The following is an 18541-nucleotide window of genomic DNA, read 5'->3' as shown; positions in this document are numbered from 1 at the left end:
TTTATTTATTTATTTATTTATTTATTTATTTATTTATTTATTTATTTTTGAGACGGAATCTCACTCTGTCACTCATGCTGGAGTGCAGTGAAGCAACCTCAGCTCACTGCAACCTCCACCTCCCAGGTTCAAGTGATTCTCCTGCCTCAGCCTCCTCAGTAGCTGGGATTACAGAGGTGCACCACCATGCACAGCTAATTTTTGTATTTTTAGCAGAGACGGGATTTCACCATGTTGTTCAGGCTGGTCTTAAACTCCTAACCTCGTGATCTGCCCACCTCGGCCTCTTAAAGTGCTGGGATTACAGGCATGAGCCATGGTATCCGGCCAAGTTAAATTTATTTCACACATATTTTCAGTAATATGCTATTTTAATCAATGATATATCATATATATTTATGTCATATATACATATTTTATTCTTTAACTATTTCAGAGTAACTGCATAGAATGCATGTCCAGTGATTTATTTTATTCCGCTTATGAAGAATACTTAAGTTGACTCCAAGTCTAGTGGATTTTCGTGTTTTGTTTGCTTGGGATGTGAGTATGTGTGTGTGTGTGTCTGTGTGTCTGTATAGTCATGAATATACACAGAAACTGACCCTTCTGGTCTTAAAGCTTGAAGCTTACATTTGTTTCATCTGAGTTCCTTCCTCAGTAAAGGACCCCCAGGCCTCTCAAAAAGTATCAGAGAAACTTACCAGGTCACCACCTATAGACAGTGAGACCCTAGTCCCCTCATTCATTATGATTGCTTCTTTAGGCATCAGGAGCTCCTGTTTTCCTATACATTGTTACATTTTTTCCCTGCTATATAAACCCCTAATTTTAGTCTATCAGGGAGATGGATTTGAGACTGGTCTTCCATCTCCTTGGCTGCAGTCCCTGATTAAAGCCTTCTTCCTCGGCAATAATCGTTGTCTCAGTGATTGGTTTTCTGTGGAGCAAGCAGCAGAACCTAGACCAAATCTTTGGTGTTTCGGTACCACTGTGACCCCATACAGGTCTTCCATTTTTAGGAAGATGTTGGGAATCTAATGAAAGACAAATTAATCAATGTGTTGTGTCTTGTAACTATCTTACCTCATCCCACCTCGTAGCAGGAAACCTAGCATTCTAATGACTGAAGTAATTGCCTTGTAATTAAATCCTGTTTTTAAGGAACAGATCATCAAAGTTATCTTCTATATTTTATACTAATTTATTTTACTGGTAGCATATCTGCTTTTTAGGAAGAAAATATATTTGGGATTTTTGTTATACAGTGTTTTTCAGATATATGTGATTTCCGATGACAAGTTTTAAAAACCGAGGATACAATTTGTTTCAGTCTCCAACTGTAATAAAAGGATTTTTTTCAGGTATTGATCTAATTCTCACATAAATGAATTAAACATAAACTTATCCAAAATGTACCTGTATTTATTATTCCCTTTGAATGTAGAGCAATACTATCTTATTGGGTGAATAATTAATCTCATAATAGCATTACTTGATTTCATTCTTCTTGTTACCCTCACACCATGATTTATTAATTTGCTAATTTGAACGTCTTAATTGGAAAGAATCTTCACCTGGAATACTCAAATACTCAAGGAAAGAAAAAAGTATCTTTCCTTGATTAATTCTACTAGGAATGAATAATAAAAGCAACAGCAACAACAAAAAATAAAACATAGTAACTAATGTAAATTGTGTACGCACAATCCTGCCAGTCACCGTCCTGAAGGATTTCCTTGTATTCACTCACATAATCATTGTGGCAACCTTGTCATGCTTCCCATTTTATAAATGACAAATGGAAGTGTGAAGATGAGATGTTAAGTGGTTTACCAGGATCACAAATGTAGTAAAAGGCAGAATTTGGATTCAAGATGAGTCAGGAGACTCCACATTCTTTAGTCTTAATCTAAATGAGATTGAATTTCACCATATTTATTTATACACAAAATCTTATAATGAAGAGTTGCACCATGTGGTACAAAACTGGACTACATTATATTCTTGTTTCTATCTTGCAGATTCATAGCCTAAATTACAATTACCCATTTCCGTTTGTTATGTGTATAGACAAGGTCTCACTGTGTTGCTCAGGCTGGAGTGCAGAGGTACAATCATGGCTCACTGCAGCCTCAAACTCCTGGGCTCAAGTGATCCTCCTGTCTTGGCCTCCCAAAGTGCTGGAATTAGAGGCATGAGCCACTACACCCAGCCAACCCTGAGAGATAGCTTTATTATTATTATTTTTTGAGACAGAGCTCACTTTGTTGCCTAGGCTGGAGTGTAGTGGTACGATCTTGGCTCACTGCAACCTCCGCCTCCAGGGTTCAAGCTATTCTCCTCAGCCTCTTGAGCAGCTGGGATTACAGGCACCCACCAGCACGCCCTGTTGATTTTTGTATTTTTAGTAGAGACTGGTTTCACCATATTGGCCAGGCTGGTCTCGAACTTCTGACCTCAAATGATCGGCCCGCCTCGGCCTCTCAGAGTGCTGGAATTACAGGTGTGAGCCACCGCACCTCGCCTCCTGAGAGATAGCTTAGTGGACATTTATACTTCTCAATATGCACATGAGATGCAGGATATATAAAGTAAAATAAATTTTAACTACTGATGATGTTTAAAATATTTACATTGATTTATTTCCTTTTTTACTATAATTAGTAAATTTTTATTAGGTGTAGTTTAGAAAATACAAAATATTAAATAAAAGAGAAAAAAACGCTTGTTATTTAACCAACCAGAAATAATCACTTTTATAATTTCAGTTTATCACCTTCCAGATACTGTTTAGAAATAACCATTTTGAAATGATAATCATCATGGATAAACTGGTTTGTGAGATGCTTTTTTCACTTTCTATTATATCATTTTTTTTAATGGCGTAAACATCCTTCTACAAAAATGTAATGAATGCATAATGGGGTAGGCTTAAAACAGTATTTTGAATGCCTTAGGGATGATATCTGCCTTGCTACTCTTATCAACGCATTGTTGATAAAGTGGCTAATTTCATCACATCGGTGTCTGTGAAAACCTTGGGCTCATTTTTCTTGTACCTGTGTTGACAGGAATTTTGCGGTAGTTTCAGAAAAACCTGTACACACACACACACACACACACATACACATACACTCACACACACACACACACACACACCCCTTTATATTAGAGAAAAAATATCCAAGATACAAAAATAAAATTTAGTTAAAGAATAACTACTTGGATTTTCAAAACCAAATTTAATTTTACTAGAAAATTCTCATTTCCAGGTCAAGTTAAGGATGAGTCTTTATGATATTTGCTGGCAGTAATAATTTATGAGGAAATATAGGGATCTTTTCTGTGACTTGTGTTTTGTTAAGGAGCTCATAGAAGCCAAAAAGTGGATTGATTCCTGGAGGACTTATTATTTTCTGCCTTATGTATGAAAGTCACATGATCTAAATGTTTTAAATTCCAATATTTAATTTGTCTAAGATCTAGAAAATATTTCTCATATATTATTGTTGATGACAAAGCTCAAAATTTTTAAAATGATTTTTGGCTCTTTTGTCTAAATGTGAGCAAAAAAATCACTTCTAAAAGTTTTTATGAATACAGGTTGATGATATGTTCAACTTGACACATAATGAATTTCACCTTATTTTTTAAATGACAAGTTACTATAAGCCATATGTTAATAGTCAGTATATAAAACATGTTTTCTCTGTAAAACTGTAATTCTGTTTGTAAGGTAAATGTTCTATATAAGGACAGGTGAATTCTAGGTTATAATTACCATTAATATTTTGCTGGTACACCATGTATAGATAATACTGGAGATCTATATATAATTTTACACTTTAAGTTTTAATTGATATTTTCTTGAACTTCACTTTTGCAATTAAGAACTGGCAATGAATCAGCTTGTATTTTTCCTCATATTTGGACCCTGGTTAGTGGTCCTAAAAAATTAAACCGAACTCATACAAACACCTATGATTTTGGCAGAATACACATTCTGAAAAAATTCTTTAGGTATAAAGTTGAAACAGATCTGAGTCTCCTTTCTTTGTACATTATTTCATAACATCTAGAATAACCTGGCTTATTCTCTGCAGGAACAGAGAATAGGCAACATTCTAACCCATAACTTCATTGTTTCGATTTGGGAGTGATTTCAAAAATCAAGTAATCCTACTAGGAAATTACTGAAAGAATGCATTTGGGATTATTATTCTCAAACAAAAATCATTTACATTTTTGGCAGATGTTCTCCAACAATTAATATTCTTACAGCTAACTTTTTTCATAAGAAAAACTCATCTATTTCTTTAGCTATATATTTGCCAATTATTAAAAACCTAAAAAATCAAAAGGAAATTAATGTACTTCAAATGAATTTATTATAAGAGCCTTAATGAGATTGGCTACTGCCATGGCAAATAATTTATAACATTTTCCTTTATAAATAGGTAACTGACATTTTTATACACTCTGCTTCATTAATTGGAGCATATGAACCTAGCATCAGTCTGCAACACATTCGTAGTCCAGATTGTTATCAGATAACATAACCCTTAAGTCTGTGCTGCCTAATTCTTACCTAAAGTTTTATTGCAAGAAACAGTCATTTTGAAGGGATTTTTGAAGGGTGTACAGTGTAAACTATTACTCTAGATTACTTACATAATGCCCTATGATGTTCAGGTACTCTGACAGTAGTGTTACCCTGTTTGGACTGTTTTAAGAATTGCTTTGACAAAATTGGTTATGCCATTGGCTTTCAATGAAAGACATTATGGGCAATAGCCATACCAAAATTGTTACTATTTTTATATTAAATATGTTGGTAAAGACACATTTCCATAAGATTTTATAGTGATTGATGGGTCAGATTTTTCTGATGTCTCTTTTTAGAAAAGAGTGTCACTTGAGGAACTGAATGTTTATTTAATGGAAACTTTTGTTTCTGTTTCTCATTTTGTTTTGTGTCTTATAAACCACTTTACAAAATGTGTAGCTACTTCTAGACAGTGTACACTAAGCCATTTAAAATACTTTGCATAATTAAGGTCAAGATAGTTATTATTTACTTTAGATTAAATTTTCTTTAAATATAATAAAAATAAGACTTCAAGTTTGTTCGTTAATCTCCATAGAGATTATCAAAAAGCGAATCTACTTTTAATATTAAGTAAGGTAACGATGACAAATTGGAAAATGTCTGATGTATATTCCATTTCATGCCCAATATAATCATTTTTACATTATTTTTGTATAATTATCAATTTATCAAGTTGTAATATAGTTTATTGGTTAAATTGTTGTGATTCAGGAGGTTGTCTCAACATATATCAGATACAATTGATTAATAAAAAATGTAAGAGGTCTTTTATGTTGTATTATGATACAAACGTAGAATGCTTTGATGTTGCATTCTGAGAAATAAAAAAATATATAAATGATATCTATAAAATGACAGAAAGAAAATTATCCATTAGTGATTGTAACAGCCCAAACAATCTAATAACACAGTTATTTTAGCTGTATACCATTAAATATCTAATATATGTGTACGTTATTCTTTACCTCACATCAAATGGATTGGTTAATTCAGAAAATGTGCAATCTTGGAAACATCAGAAAATGAGCATCTTTATGCAGTAAAATTATCTTATGCTATAAATGTCAAATACTTGCCAGGCAATTCTAGAAAACTCCTGAAACTTGTGATTTTCTTTAAATGAATTTGAAATTAAAATGTCCATTCAAATATTGTAAGGTGTAATGAGCTTCCTGTAGCCTGGAACTAGTAATGACTGCTTTGTTTGATATTGTTGGACAGTGCAGTATATCAAAATAGCAACTTTTTAAGCAAATGTAAATTTAAGACTTTCAGCAAGGAAGATTTTAAAAACAATCCTTTTGATTATTTTTTCACAGCATATTTTATAATGAATTGCCATCTTCAAAAGAGAACAAGGAACATAATTTAAGCTTTATATGATGACTCGAGGTTATTATTATGAACATCTATGCTACAGTGTAATCAAGTTATGCCTCTGAGGTTTTTACTGATGCTTGATCTTCTGAAACTAGGTTCAGACTTCTATTCTTTCTGGATTTTTCTGGCGATTTTAACCTTAAGTTAACCTTGAGCTTTGGAATATAGGTAACTTGAATAAGATTCACAGGTGGGGTTATAGATGAAATCGTATTTTTGTTTTATACTCATTGGATTAATTTATACTGCTATCTCTGTAATAATATCTCTATATTTAGACATATATCTATATCTATAATATCTCTATAAGCATGTAAATTATGTCTCTTAAAATAAAAAATAAAATGGATACACACATGTACACATATTCACATCACAAAACCTTGCTTTAACCATTCAAAAAGTACGCTGTTTTCTTTGAATCATATCACGTAGTTTGCATGGTTGTAGTTATAAGTTGTTGACTAAAACATAATTTCCAAAATTAAATTACTTAAAGCACATATTTTGTCATATCTTTTTGGTGCATATGAGATTAAAATGAGTTCATTTGCACAACATTTATTAAATGACAATGATCATGACTCTTCTATTTGTACCCTTGCAAAATTTTCAACTGCTTTAATTATGAGCCCACAATCTTTACAGTTGCTTTTAGTGTTCAAAAAATTTTAGTAACAAATTTCCTAATTTTTAAAATTGACAATGATTCCTTCCACATTTTTCAGCTGCACTCCAATATTTTAAATGTTTATGTTTACTTACTAGAAAATAAAATTACACAACTTTACCTACAAATTAGGAAATTAAATTTCCTAATTTTAAAATTGACAATGATTCCTTGCACATTTTTCAGCTGCATTCCAATATTTTAAATGTTTATGTTTACTTACTAGAAAATAAAATTACACAACTTTACCTACAAATGTACTACTAAATGTGTAAAACTAATCTATAATGTTATTTTTAAATTATAATTCAAATGTTAAATAACGTGGTACCTACACATGCTATAACATTCCTTAAAAAGTATCTGAACAAACACATCTAAAATAGTAAAGATTTTACATAGTCACATTTTATATTTTAAATCATATTTCCATTCCAATTTTCTTGCAGACTGTAATCCTAATGTGATATTATTTGAATGTTTGCAAGTCTTATATTGATCACTGTACCATATACACCTCAAAATAGTATGTATAAAATAAAATTAAAGTTTATTGAATAGTTTTCTGTGATTAGTTCATTGGAAATGTATCTAAAGTAGAGTGGATGCAGATTTTGATTTTCAGTCTGTCCATGTATCTGTGGGTTAATATTTCATTCTCTTGGCTCATCAAGTGCTGACTTATGTTAGCTACCATTAAACAAATTGCAAAGGACTTATTATCTATTCATTAGAATAGTTCACTTTCTTGATTTCTCAGCAGTATATCAAGAAGGATTTGCCAATACTTACAAAATGACTTCTATCATGTATTTTAATTTATTTCTTAAATATATCTTACGTAAATCTGGACTGAAAACAAAACCTGATAAAAATTGGACATTTATATTTTAAGCTTTTAGCCATGGGCTGTGAATAAAGATTTATGTATATATTGGGTAATTTCAAGATGTATCATTATTTAATAGTTGAAAATAATTAATATTTTAATTATGCATTTTCGTGGACCAGTAAAAGACAGCAACATCGGAGAGAGTAGAATTAATCTTAATTAAATGTAGCTGGTTTTTTGAAGTACAGAGCATTAAACCTAAGATTGCAGTTTGCCCTTCACAGTTACATAAATGTCCTTTTTTTTTTTTTTTTTTTTTTTTTTTATCACTTGAGATTGTTGTATGAAACCTTTTGTGGAAAATCACATCCAAACATTATCAACAACAAAAAGAGTCATTTGAGGGACACTGGAAAATACAGTGTTCAAAAAGCACATATTAATTATTTTAGTGCATTTTTGACAGAATCTACAAACTGCAGTTAGTGAATCACATGAGTTAATTAGCCAGCAGAAATGTGGTTTGCCACTAATGATAATCAGTAGACTGGTAACAAAGAAAAAAATATATATTCATTTCCAATATAGAAATATCTAAACAAATGTTAATAAAAGTATTATGGGTTTGACTTATTGTTAAAAAAAATGAAATAATGCCTCTAATGTGCTATTTTATTAAAAATATAAAATTAATTGGTCAGATGTAAAGACATTTTCACCTACTTCATCCTTAAAATTATGCAATGTATACAACAGAATATAATATGTACCTTAGTCCATTTGCGCTGCTGCAACAAACTACTATAGACTGGATGGCTTATGAACAACAGAAAGTTATTACTCACAGTTCTGGAGGCTGGGGAGTCCTTGATCAAAGCACCAGCAGATTCCATGTCTGGTGAGGACCCTCTCTCTGATTCACTAATGATGCTTTGAAGCTATGTCCTCACATGCACTCATTCCATTAATAAGGCCTCACCCTTCATGACCTAATCACCATCCAAAGCCCCACCTCTTCATACTGTCATATTGGGGCTTAGAGTTTAGAATATAAATTTGGGGGGGAACACAAACATTCAGGCTATAGTACAATGGGTGAATTCGATTACTAAGCCCTTTAGAAATGGCTGACATAGATAAAAATGCAGGCCAGGCACGGTGGCTGACGCCTGTAATCCCAGCACTTTGGGAGGCCGAGGCAGGCGGATCACGAAGTCAGGCGATGGAGACCATCCTGGATAACACAGTGAAACCCCGTCTCTACTAAAAATACAAAAAATTAGCCGGTCGAGGTGGCGAGCCCCTGTAGTTCCAGCTACTTGGGAGGCTGAGGCAGGAGAATAGCGTGAACCTGGGAGGCGGAGCTTGCCGTGAGCCGCCATCATGCCACTGCACTCCAGCCTGGGAGACAGAGCAAGACTCTGTCTCAGAAAATTAAAAAAAAAAAAAAAAAAAATGCAGAGAGCATGCTCTTCAATATTCCATTAATATCTCCCAGCATGCTGTAAAAATATATTTCATAAATCTTTTTACAAGGATTGAATATTCCACTTTTAAGTCAGAGAGAGACAGAGAGAAATATAGAGCCTTACTATGGGTTTGTAAATTAAAAGTAAAAACAAAAACATGTTGGAATTTTCAGTATTTCTTCCTAACAATCTCTTTGCTTTACTTCAATGGTCTCTCCATAAAGAACAATAAATTTTGACAATAGTTGAGAATGGAAACAATGAGTTCCTCACATGAAAATTATCAACCCTTGTACTGCCCAAATTGCCAATGTATCTGAATTCATAACATTCCGACTTATGCTGAGATGCCTTATTAAAACATAACTCTTAGCTCTTAATGTATGCATCAGGGAAAGATATAAACTCTATTACAGATCATGGTTTTTATTAAAAGAGGGTTTAGCTATACCATGAGTTTGTATTTTTTGTTTGTTTGGCATACAAGAATGTTTTGGAAATAAAGGAAAGATAGGTTTCTTGTTTGTTTGTTTTTGTAAAGTGGGAGCAATGTGATTTTGATAAGACATGGGAAGGGAGTGGCTGGCCGTGATGGGTCACACCTGTAATCCCAGCACTGAGGGAAGTGGGCAGATCACATGATGCTAGGAGTTCAAGACCACCCTGGCCAACATGGTGAAAGCTTGTCTCCACTGAAAATACAAAAATTAGCCAGGTGTGTTGGTGTATGTCTGTTATCCCAGCTACTAAAGAGACTGAGGCAGGAGAATTGCTTGAACCCGGGAGGCAGAGGTTGCAGTGAGTCAAGATTGCACCACTGCATGCCAGCCGGGAGTCAGAGCAAAACTCTGTCTCAAAAAGAAAAAAAAAAAAAGAAAGAAAGAAAGAAATGGAAAGGAAGAAACATTATGATGCTTTAACCAAAGCCGTTCTCAAATATAATTCATGTTATGAAGAAGTTCAATGTCTGGAAACTTATTTCCTTAAAACTCTTTATTCCCCTTAGAAAGTTTCTGTTTTCCTTAAGAGGATGCACAAAGGAATCGGAGACTTTGGCTTCTACCCTCAGATTTTGAGATGTCCAGTTTAAAATGTTATAAATTTTACTTAAATTACACTGGTCAATTTTTTTGAACTATTAGGAAACATTCTGGACCAATCCCTTCATATATCTCTTCCCTTTTTAACTCAGTTACTGAAAAAACATTAAACCTTCTCACTCTGACAATCACCCTCATTTTATTCTGTAAATCTAATGTGATTCCCAAAATATATCATTAAAGCCTGGTCTTTTACATATAGCCTCATTTACTTCTCTAATTCTTTTTTCCTCATTGCTTTAATTGAACCCCTGGTTATGGTATGGGTGGGGGCAGGGAAGTGCTGGGAGGAGAAGGGCGGGTTCCTGGCGAGGGGTTCACTATCAAGTCTGTGCCCACAGACCTTGGTGAGGACAGGCACTCCTGTCTTTGCACCCAAATGTTGCATTTTCCAAGTCCACCCTGTGCCTATAAAACCCCCGAGACCCTAGAGGGCACAGACACAAGTGGCTGAGTGTCATGAGGGACACACTGGCAAAAGAGCACACAGGCAGCTGGATGTCCAGAGGAGCTGAAGACGACACTGACAGGCACTGGCAGAAGCCAGCAGACCATCAACAGGCAGAACACGGACGCCAAGGGGAATTTGGCTGGAGTGGTTGGAGGAGAGTCTGGCCACTGAGTGGTGGGACTCCCAGAAAAAACCACCTCCCACTCCACACCCTGTCTGGCCCCCCATCTATCTGTTGAGGGCTACTTCCACCATTGAATGAAACCTTGCACTCATTCTCCAAGACACAAGCCGCCTACAGATGATACAACTAAAAGGGCATACTGTAACATGCCCACGTGGCTTCAGGAACTGTAAACATTCACCCCTAGATGCTTCTGTGGGGTCAGAGCCCACCCTCCCAACAACCTGTTCGTCTACGTGCTCCTCCTAGGGGTTTTAAGCAGCCAGGCACTGAATAAGCGAGCCGCACCCCCATCACATGCCCTGCCACGTGGACAAGGGAACTTTTCCCGTTTCAGATAGACTTGGTGACACTTTTTCCCCTTCCTATAGCCCTCATAAGCAAATGATATTCTTTTTCTACAACACTTCACATATTTCAGGGCCTGAAGAAGGTATAGGCATATTACTTGTTTCCCATTGCTGTTTCTTTTTGTATTGTTTTCTCTTACTCCTAATTTATAAAACTACAATAATTTAAAATTCATTCCACCACCCACTGCTACCCTTTCTTTCCATGTTGTTACCATCAACCACTTTTTTGGATTGGATACTTGTCTTTAAAAAATAAATAAATTCTGGCACTCAGTTTATTGTCACCCTCTTCACAATTATTCTGACCATCAGTTCACAAGTGAGGTTTACCTAATACTATGAACTCTTTCTGTTTAACTTTCTTATCTCCAATGACCCTTCTTCCCATCAATTATAATTACTCAGAGTAATTAAATACTATTACCAATATACAATGGTAACAGCATGACTTAATCTGCGTAAGGGTATATTCCAAGACCCACAGTAGATGCCAGAAACCTTGGAAAACCCTATGTATATTGTGTGCGTGGGTTTTTTTTTTTTTTCCCCCTATAGAGACATACCTGTGATAAAGTTTAACTCATAAACTAGGTACAGAAGGAGATTAAAAGAAAAAAAAAACTAATAATAAAATAGGACAATTATAAAAAATATGCTGCAATAAAAGATATGTGAATGTGGTGTCTCTTTCTTACAATATCTTATCATATGTAGTATTTTGAGATTTTGGTTGACCACAGATAACTGAAACTATGTAAAGCAAAACTGTAGATAAATGGGGACTATTGTAGCTGCAACATCTCTAAAAATCTGTTTCAGACATCCTAATATGACCACTGGCTCCTTCTTGGGCTAATTTCTCTAGTCATTTAATTCAAATATTCTGATTGAAACTTCCAATACAGTGATTTTCCTGATTTTTCAAAGTCCACCAACCCATTCATGTCTTTCCAGCCTCCTTTTTAGGTAGGAATCCATATTCCAACAATTTAATCATTCAGTTTCACATGTTGTAGATTCTGTTACCCCTCTCTTCTTCAACTGGTAAATCCTATAACTGGTAATCTTAAATATTTTATCAGTCTGTATCAATAGACAACTAACTAAACAGTGGTTGACGTACCTGTTGAAATGAATTTATTGTTATAAATTTGAATTTAATCTGACAAAACTCAAATGGAACCTCCCAAATGCCCTTACAATGTTTACCTTTAATATCTGAGGTCACCCAGATTTTTATACTTAGCCCTCACTTATTATCTGATGTCTAATCTCACACTAAAGAACAATGATTTTGTCATCTTTCATTGTCTTGCATCATCAAATTATTCCTCTTTTGAAGATCATTCCCATCAGCACATAACATCCTATTATTTTCCCATTAAAATTATTTTCACTTCATTTTCCAGACCAACTGCTGCAGCATTTTTATCTCTTCATTGCAGTGAAACTTTTCAAAAGAGTTACGGTTCGGCCTTAAATTTCTCACCCTCATTCCCTCTTAAGATCATTCGAATACTACTTTATTCTTCAATATATCTCAGAAGCTGTTCTTTCAATGTTACAAAGAGCTGTTCCATGGGAAAATCCAAAACTCATTTTGTTGTTCTCATCAACTTATAAGAAGCATTTGATCCAGTAGATAATTCCATTTTTTGGTGACTTACTAACTTAATATGAGTGTCAAGAAACCATGCTCCTTCTTTCAATCACCTTTACTTGCTCCTCCACTTCTGTCAGATCATTTTATACTGTAGTCCTCAGACTCAGTCCTCAGTCCCCTTATATTCCCTATCTATTTCTGTTTTCCTGGTAATCTATTTGCCTTTGCTTAAAGCACCATATAGATGCTTGTATTTCACACCTACACCTCTTTCATGAACTGCAGAATTGACTTATAGTACCAAATACCTACTTGTACTTGAAGTTCTATGAGGCATCTCAAGTTTAACACACTTATTCCACTTACAGTATTCTCCATCTCAGTTGATGGCAATTGTATCTTCCTAATTTGTCAGATGCAAAAACTGGAATCATGCTTATCTGTTTTATTTCTTCCACATCTTACCTACCTATAATCAGTCAACTTAAACTAATTAGAGTTAAGTAGACTTTACCTGAAAAACACATCTACAATCTGATTCTATCACTACCGATTTGCTATAATCTTAGTCAGAGCCACATTCATTTACTTCGCAGACTGTCTCTGTGTCTCCATTTAGACACCATAAATCTCTTTTTAAATAAAGCTAAACAAGGGATTAGTTTAATACCTGAGCAAAATCATTTCAAACCTGCTTAGCAATTAAATGGTGTGATGGTGAATTTTAGGTATCAACTTTACTGGATTAAGGGATAGTTAACTAAAAAAGCATTATTTCTGGATATGTCTGTGAGAGGGTTTCAGGAGAATATTATCATTTGAATTAGTGAATTCACTCAGGAAGATACCCACTCACCATCCAATCAGCAGAGGGCCCCAGTAGAACAAAAAGATTAAAGGGCAATTTGTTCTCTCTGGCTCGCTTGTCTTGTCTTGCCCATGGAGAGCAAAACTCCTTGTTCTCCAGTCTTTGAACTCTGGGACTTGCACTAGTGGTTCCCCAGGATCTCAGGTCTTTGGCCTCTAACCGAGAGTTACACCATTGGCTTCCCTGGTCTCTCGGGTCATCAACTGAGTCAAGATACCATCTTCCCTGATTCTTCAGTTTGCAAATGGTAAATCTTGGGACTGCTAGGCCTCCATAATCAAATGAACCAATCCCCATAAGTCCCCTCACAAATCTCTGATTGGTTCTGTTTTTCTGGAGGGAACTGACAAGTGTAGTGTAGTAACTGCAGGTCTCCTTCAGCATTAAAAGAGAAGTTTACAAAATAGCTCACAAGAAATAACTGATGTTGGAAAGAAGGCCACTAGGCTTTCAGCTAGGCTTAATTCTCTTGCCAATGATTTTACAGTGGTTCTACTTAACAGAATCCCATGGATTTATATACCAACAATAATTTCACATCACTGAAATTTGACCTAGACTTTAAATTAGACTTTTATACTTTGAATGCCAACTCTGTTCCTCACTTGCAAATCTAAAATATCTCATGGTCAGGCACAGTGGCTAAAGCCTGTAATCCCAACACAAAGGCTGTGGTGGCAGGATTGCTCATGCTGGGAGTTTGAGACCGGCCTGGGCAACATAGTGAAAATTCATCTCTACAAAAGATACAAAAATTATCCAGGTTTGTTGGTGCACAGTTGTGGTCCCAACTACTTGGGAGGCTGAGGCAGGAGGATTGCTTGAGCCCAGGATTGCTTGAGGTTGCAGTGAGGTGAGATTGCACCATTGCACTCTAGCCTGGGCAACAGAGTGATACCCTATCACAAAAAGTAAATAAATAAAATAAAAAGCAAAATATCTCATAAGTTCAACTCATATAAATAAGATCATGCCCATCTTTCTCTGCAAAACAGCCTTCCATGCTGGATTTTTCTCTTTTTTTAAGTTTCCACTTTCTTTTTGTTTATAAACAACATCATTTAGCTGTAACCAAAAATACATTCCAAACAAACCATTTCTTCTATCACCATGCCTACCTCCATAATATAAGCCAGTATCTGTTCTTGCCAAGGGTACCATAAAAACTTTCCAAGTGGTCTTTTTAAAACTATGATCAGAATAGAAAACTCTCTAATGAAGTATCAAAGTATTGGTAAGATACAAGGTTGCAAAAATAATTGTGTCTGAGCAGTTTCCATTTGTTTGTTTATTTAGCAAATGGTAATTAAGCATCATTTAATACAGACAATCATCCTGTGACTCTTCTTTGAACTTTTTCAACTCTTTCCCACATATAATTATCATGTGGCTCTTACTTGCTCTGTCTCTTACCTAACTCTTCAGAGTTCACAATAACTCAGGCACATTTGACTTTTCTCTCTCTTTTAAATATGCCAATGTTACTATAGAAAAGGAAATTGTTTTTACTACTCTTTCTGATGTGTTTTTCTTAACCACATGATTTTTATCATCACTTAAATTCTAAGTGATATCGCCACAGAGAAGCCTTCACACTTCTCCCCAGTTAACAGCTATTTCCTGTTCCACACCCTAATTTGGTCACTTGCTAACACATTTTCCATTTTTTTTTCCATTAGTGATTATAGCACTATTAAATTATCTTCATGTATTTTATTTCATTTTTAAGAAGTTTATTCATTTACTTTCTTACTCTGCAACTAAAATTTAAGACCCATGTCAGCAGGAATCTCTCCCATCTTTCTCACCATCATGTCCCCAGCATCAGAACTGTGCATGGTCTATTGTAGATGATCAGTAAGCATGTGTTGAATAATACATGAATGAAAACCCCTGCACGATCTTCCCCTGGCCCCTTGCTGCAAGGTCGTCCATCATACACCAATCACCCTTTGCTCTACACACTCTAATCTCAGAGCCTTCTCAGATCCTTGAAAGCGTCGAGCTCCTTCCAGCCTCAAAGGCTTTACACATCTTTGAGACTTCTCGGTGAAATAAACACGTAGGTCATTCATCAAGTGTAAGCTTGTAAGCTGTTGGAGGGATGAAAAGAAAGGAAGATATACAATGTGCATCTTAAGGAGTGGGGAAGAAAATAAACTAGGACAAGATAGTCATTTTGCCATAAGGTTAAAGGTTCCCTTTGAGGTCACCACATAACACTCTGCACCTTGCAGTGAAATCACAGAGGCAATGAATTAATTTTCTTATAATTTGTTTTGCAACAGTGCCAATTTGTTTTGTTCACGACTGTGTGTCTAACTTAGCCTATGATTGTATTAAAGGATGCTGAGTTACGATTTGCTAAATAAATGAACAATGGTAACAGTTCAGTCACAATTATTTTTGCAGCCTTGTATTTCACCAATACTTTACTCTTCATTAGGACAATTCAATTTTTTCTTCTTATACCTCTTTATTTTGTTTATGCTGCTCTAGTTTTCTTACTCAGAATGCTCTTTCACAAAATTTCCACAGCCGATGTTCTGCTACACTTCAGTTTTCACCAACTGTATTAATTATTCTTGAAGCCTACCTAATTTCCATTAGTTATAATGAATTTATCAGTATTCTGTACTTAAAGCAGTTTGTCTCCCAGCTACTTCCACCATAGTTGTACTCCAGTTTTTGCATGACTTATTATTTTCCTAGGCAACAATCTTTATGAGATCTTACATCTATATACTTGTTTGATCAATTACAGAATTAATACATGATCTGACTGGCACAGTGGTTCATGCCTGTAATCCCAGCCCTTTGGGAAGCTGCGATAGGAGGATTGCTTGAGACCAGGAATTCCAGACCAGCCTGGGCAACAAGCAAGACCCTATCTCTACAAAAAGTTTAAAAGATTAACCAGGTGTGGTGGCACATGTGCCTGTAATCATTGCTACTCAGGAGGCTGAGGTGGGAGGATCACTTGAGCCCAGGAGTTGGAGGCTGCAGTGGCTATGATATGTACTCCAGCCCCATTAACAGAGTGAGATCTCTACTCTAATAAAACAAACAAAAAACCTCCATGATTTGTTAATAGCAACAAATTCATATTGAAAATAAATTACTTCATTTTCTATCATATAAGCTATATTTAACAATTATATATATTTTTCGAAATGTATTGTTTACTCATAAATATGTGTTAGTTGTCATTTACATTTTTAAGGTCTCTATATTTTAGAGTATTTTTGTTTGTGCAAAAATCACAGGTATTGTCATTAAAATATTGCAAGAACATTAAAAACACTGTCCTTTCTCAATCAGTGACAGAAAAACCCTGAAGTTGTTGCTGGGATACCTACAATCTAACATAATGAATATTTTTTCTTCACATAGAAGCAGATGGGTGTAATAGCTGATAGTCATGTTTCCTAAACTATTAACTCAATATCCATGACTTTTTTTTTCTGAAAGATATCACTACATCAGAGAGAAGGAAAAATGACTGCATTTTTTCAACTTAAAGATACCTTCTTTGAGAATCTTATATGCTTATTCTGTTTATATATATGTGTGTCTTATAAATTTATATGTAGATTTATAAATTATTACAAACACACACATTTAAATATGTGCAACTTATATCTTTAATATATATATTTGCATAGACATATCACTGAGGTCTCTGTTTACTTATTTAACTGGTGAGACAAAAGGTAATAGTACATAGATGTAGCAACAGTCCAAAAATGACACTTCTCTTCTTGCTGAAATAGTTGCTCAATACTTTTCACCAAGTTGTGGTATAGATGGCAGGGAGTTATTTCTGCCCTCTGTTTCCCATTGATTCAGTTAGCAGTAGCAGCTTGAGTGCTTGGAGTCTTTTACATGATCAGTGGATAGTACCTTCTTGCAAAGGGCTGGAGGTCATACATTAGGTCATTACATTTGAGAGGCATTAAAGCCATTTCTCTGTTCCCTGTTTCTTAGATGTTTATAATTTTTCACGCAGAGTGGTTAAAAATTTGACACACATTGGTCTGTAAATCAAATGTGTATTCCAGCACTATTTTACAGAATGCACTTATGTTAAACATATCTGGAAGAATTGTTCTCACATGGCATAGAAGTCACAAGAGGGAAGAAGCCGAACATTATTAAGTAGTTTGAACTTTAGAAAAAATTAAAAGTTGAAATTTATTAGGCAGATTGAATGACTCAAAGTTATAGAAGTTAAATTGAGTTGGAATTTATATGGCAGATTGACTTTGTGTAAGTGAAGATTCAATCTCCATCATTAATGTGATATCAATTTTCAGGAGCATGATGAGTCAAACTGAGTTCCTAGAATTTTATCTTCAGTTAATGGAATAATTTTGTGTTATTTTCTTGTTAGACATTATTGTGATCTTACTACAGACTTCATTTTTTAATGTTTTTAAGAATTATGCATATGATATCTTTTGAAAAACTTAATATCTCTATACAGTGGCATTAAATGTTTTCATAATGACAGACTATCATTTTCAGTTTCTTAACCATTTTCTTGAAAACTTTAATGGTAACACAATCGCCACTATTTTGGAAATGTACTCCATCACATTCATTTTTGTAATTATTAAAATTAGAGAGTAAATGTATGTTTTTTTAAATTTCTCAACTTTGTTAATAGATGTCAACCAGAATAAATTTCTATTGCTTGATTATATATCCTGCTAATGGAAAAGAAATATTGTTACTTCAGTGATTCATTATTGTAAGAAACTTGATTTTATTCACTTCGCAATTTATTGTGAACTTTATTAGCGTGGCTTGTATTTAGTCTTTTTGACAACTGGCACAACTTGGTGATTATTTTATGAAACCAATTTGGCTGTACATTTATAGGATAATTTACCATTTTAACATTTATATATTTGCTGATGTGAGCATGGCCGAGAAGTACATTAAATTTTACTTTGTGCTATAATGTACTTATTTTCCTGATAAGAAAATAGCTATTATAAACCTTTAAAATACTCA

This window comes from Piliocolobus tephrosceles, chromosome X, assembly GCF_002776525.5.
Source record: "Piliocolobus tephrosceles isolate RC106 chromosome X, ASM277652v3, whole genome shotgun sequence".
Taxonomy (NCBI): domain Eukaryota; kingdom Metazoa; phylum Chordata; class Mammalia; order Primates; family Cercopithecidae; genus Piliocolobus; species Piliocolobus tephrosceles.
The sequence above is the reverse complement of the archived record's forward strand: the minus strand, read 5'-3'. Positions refer to the sequence as shown.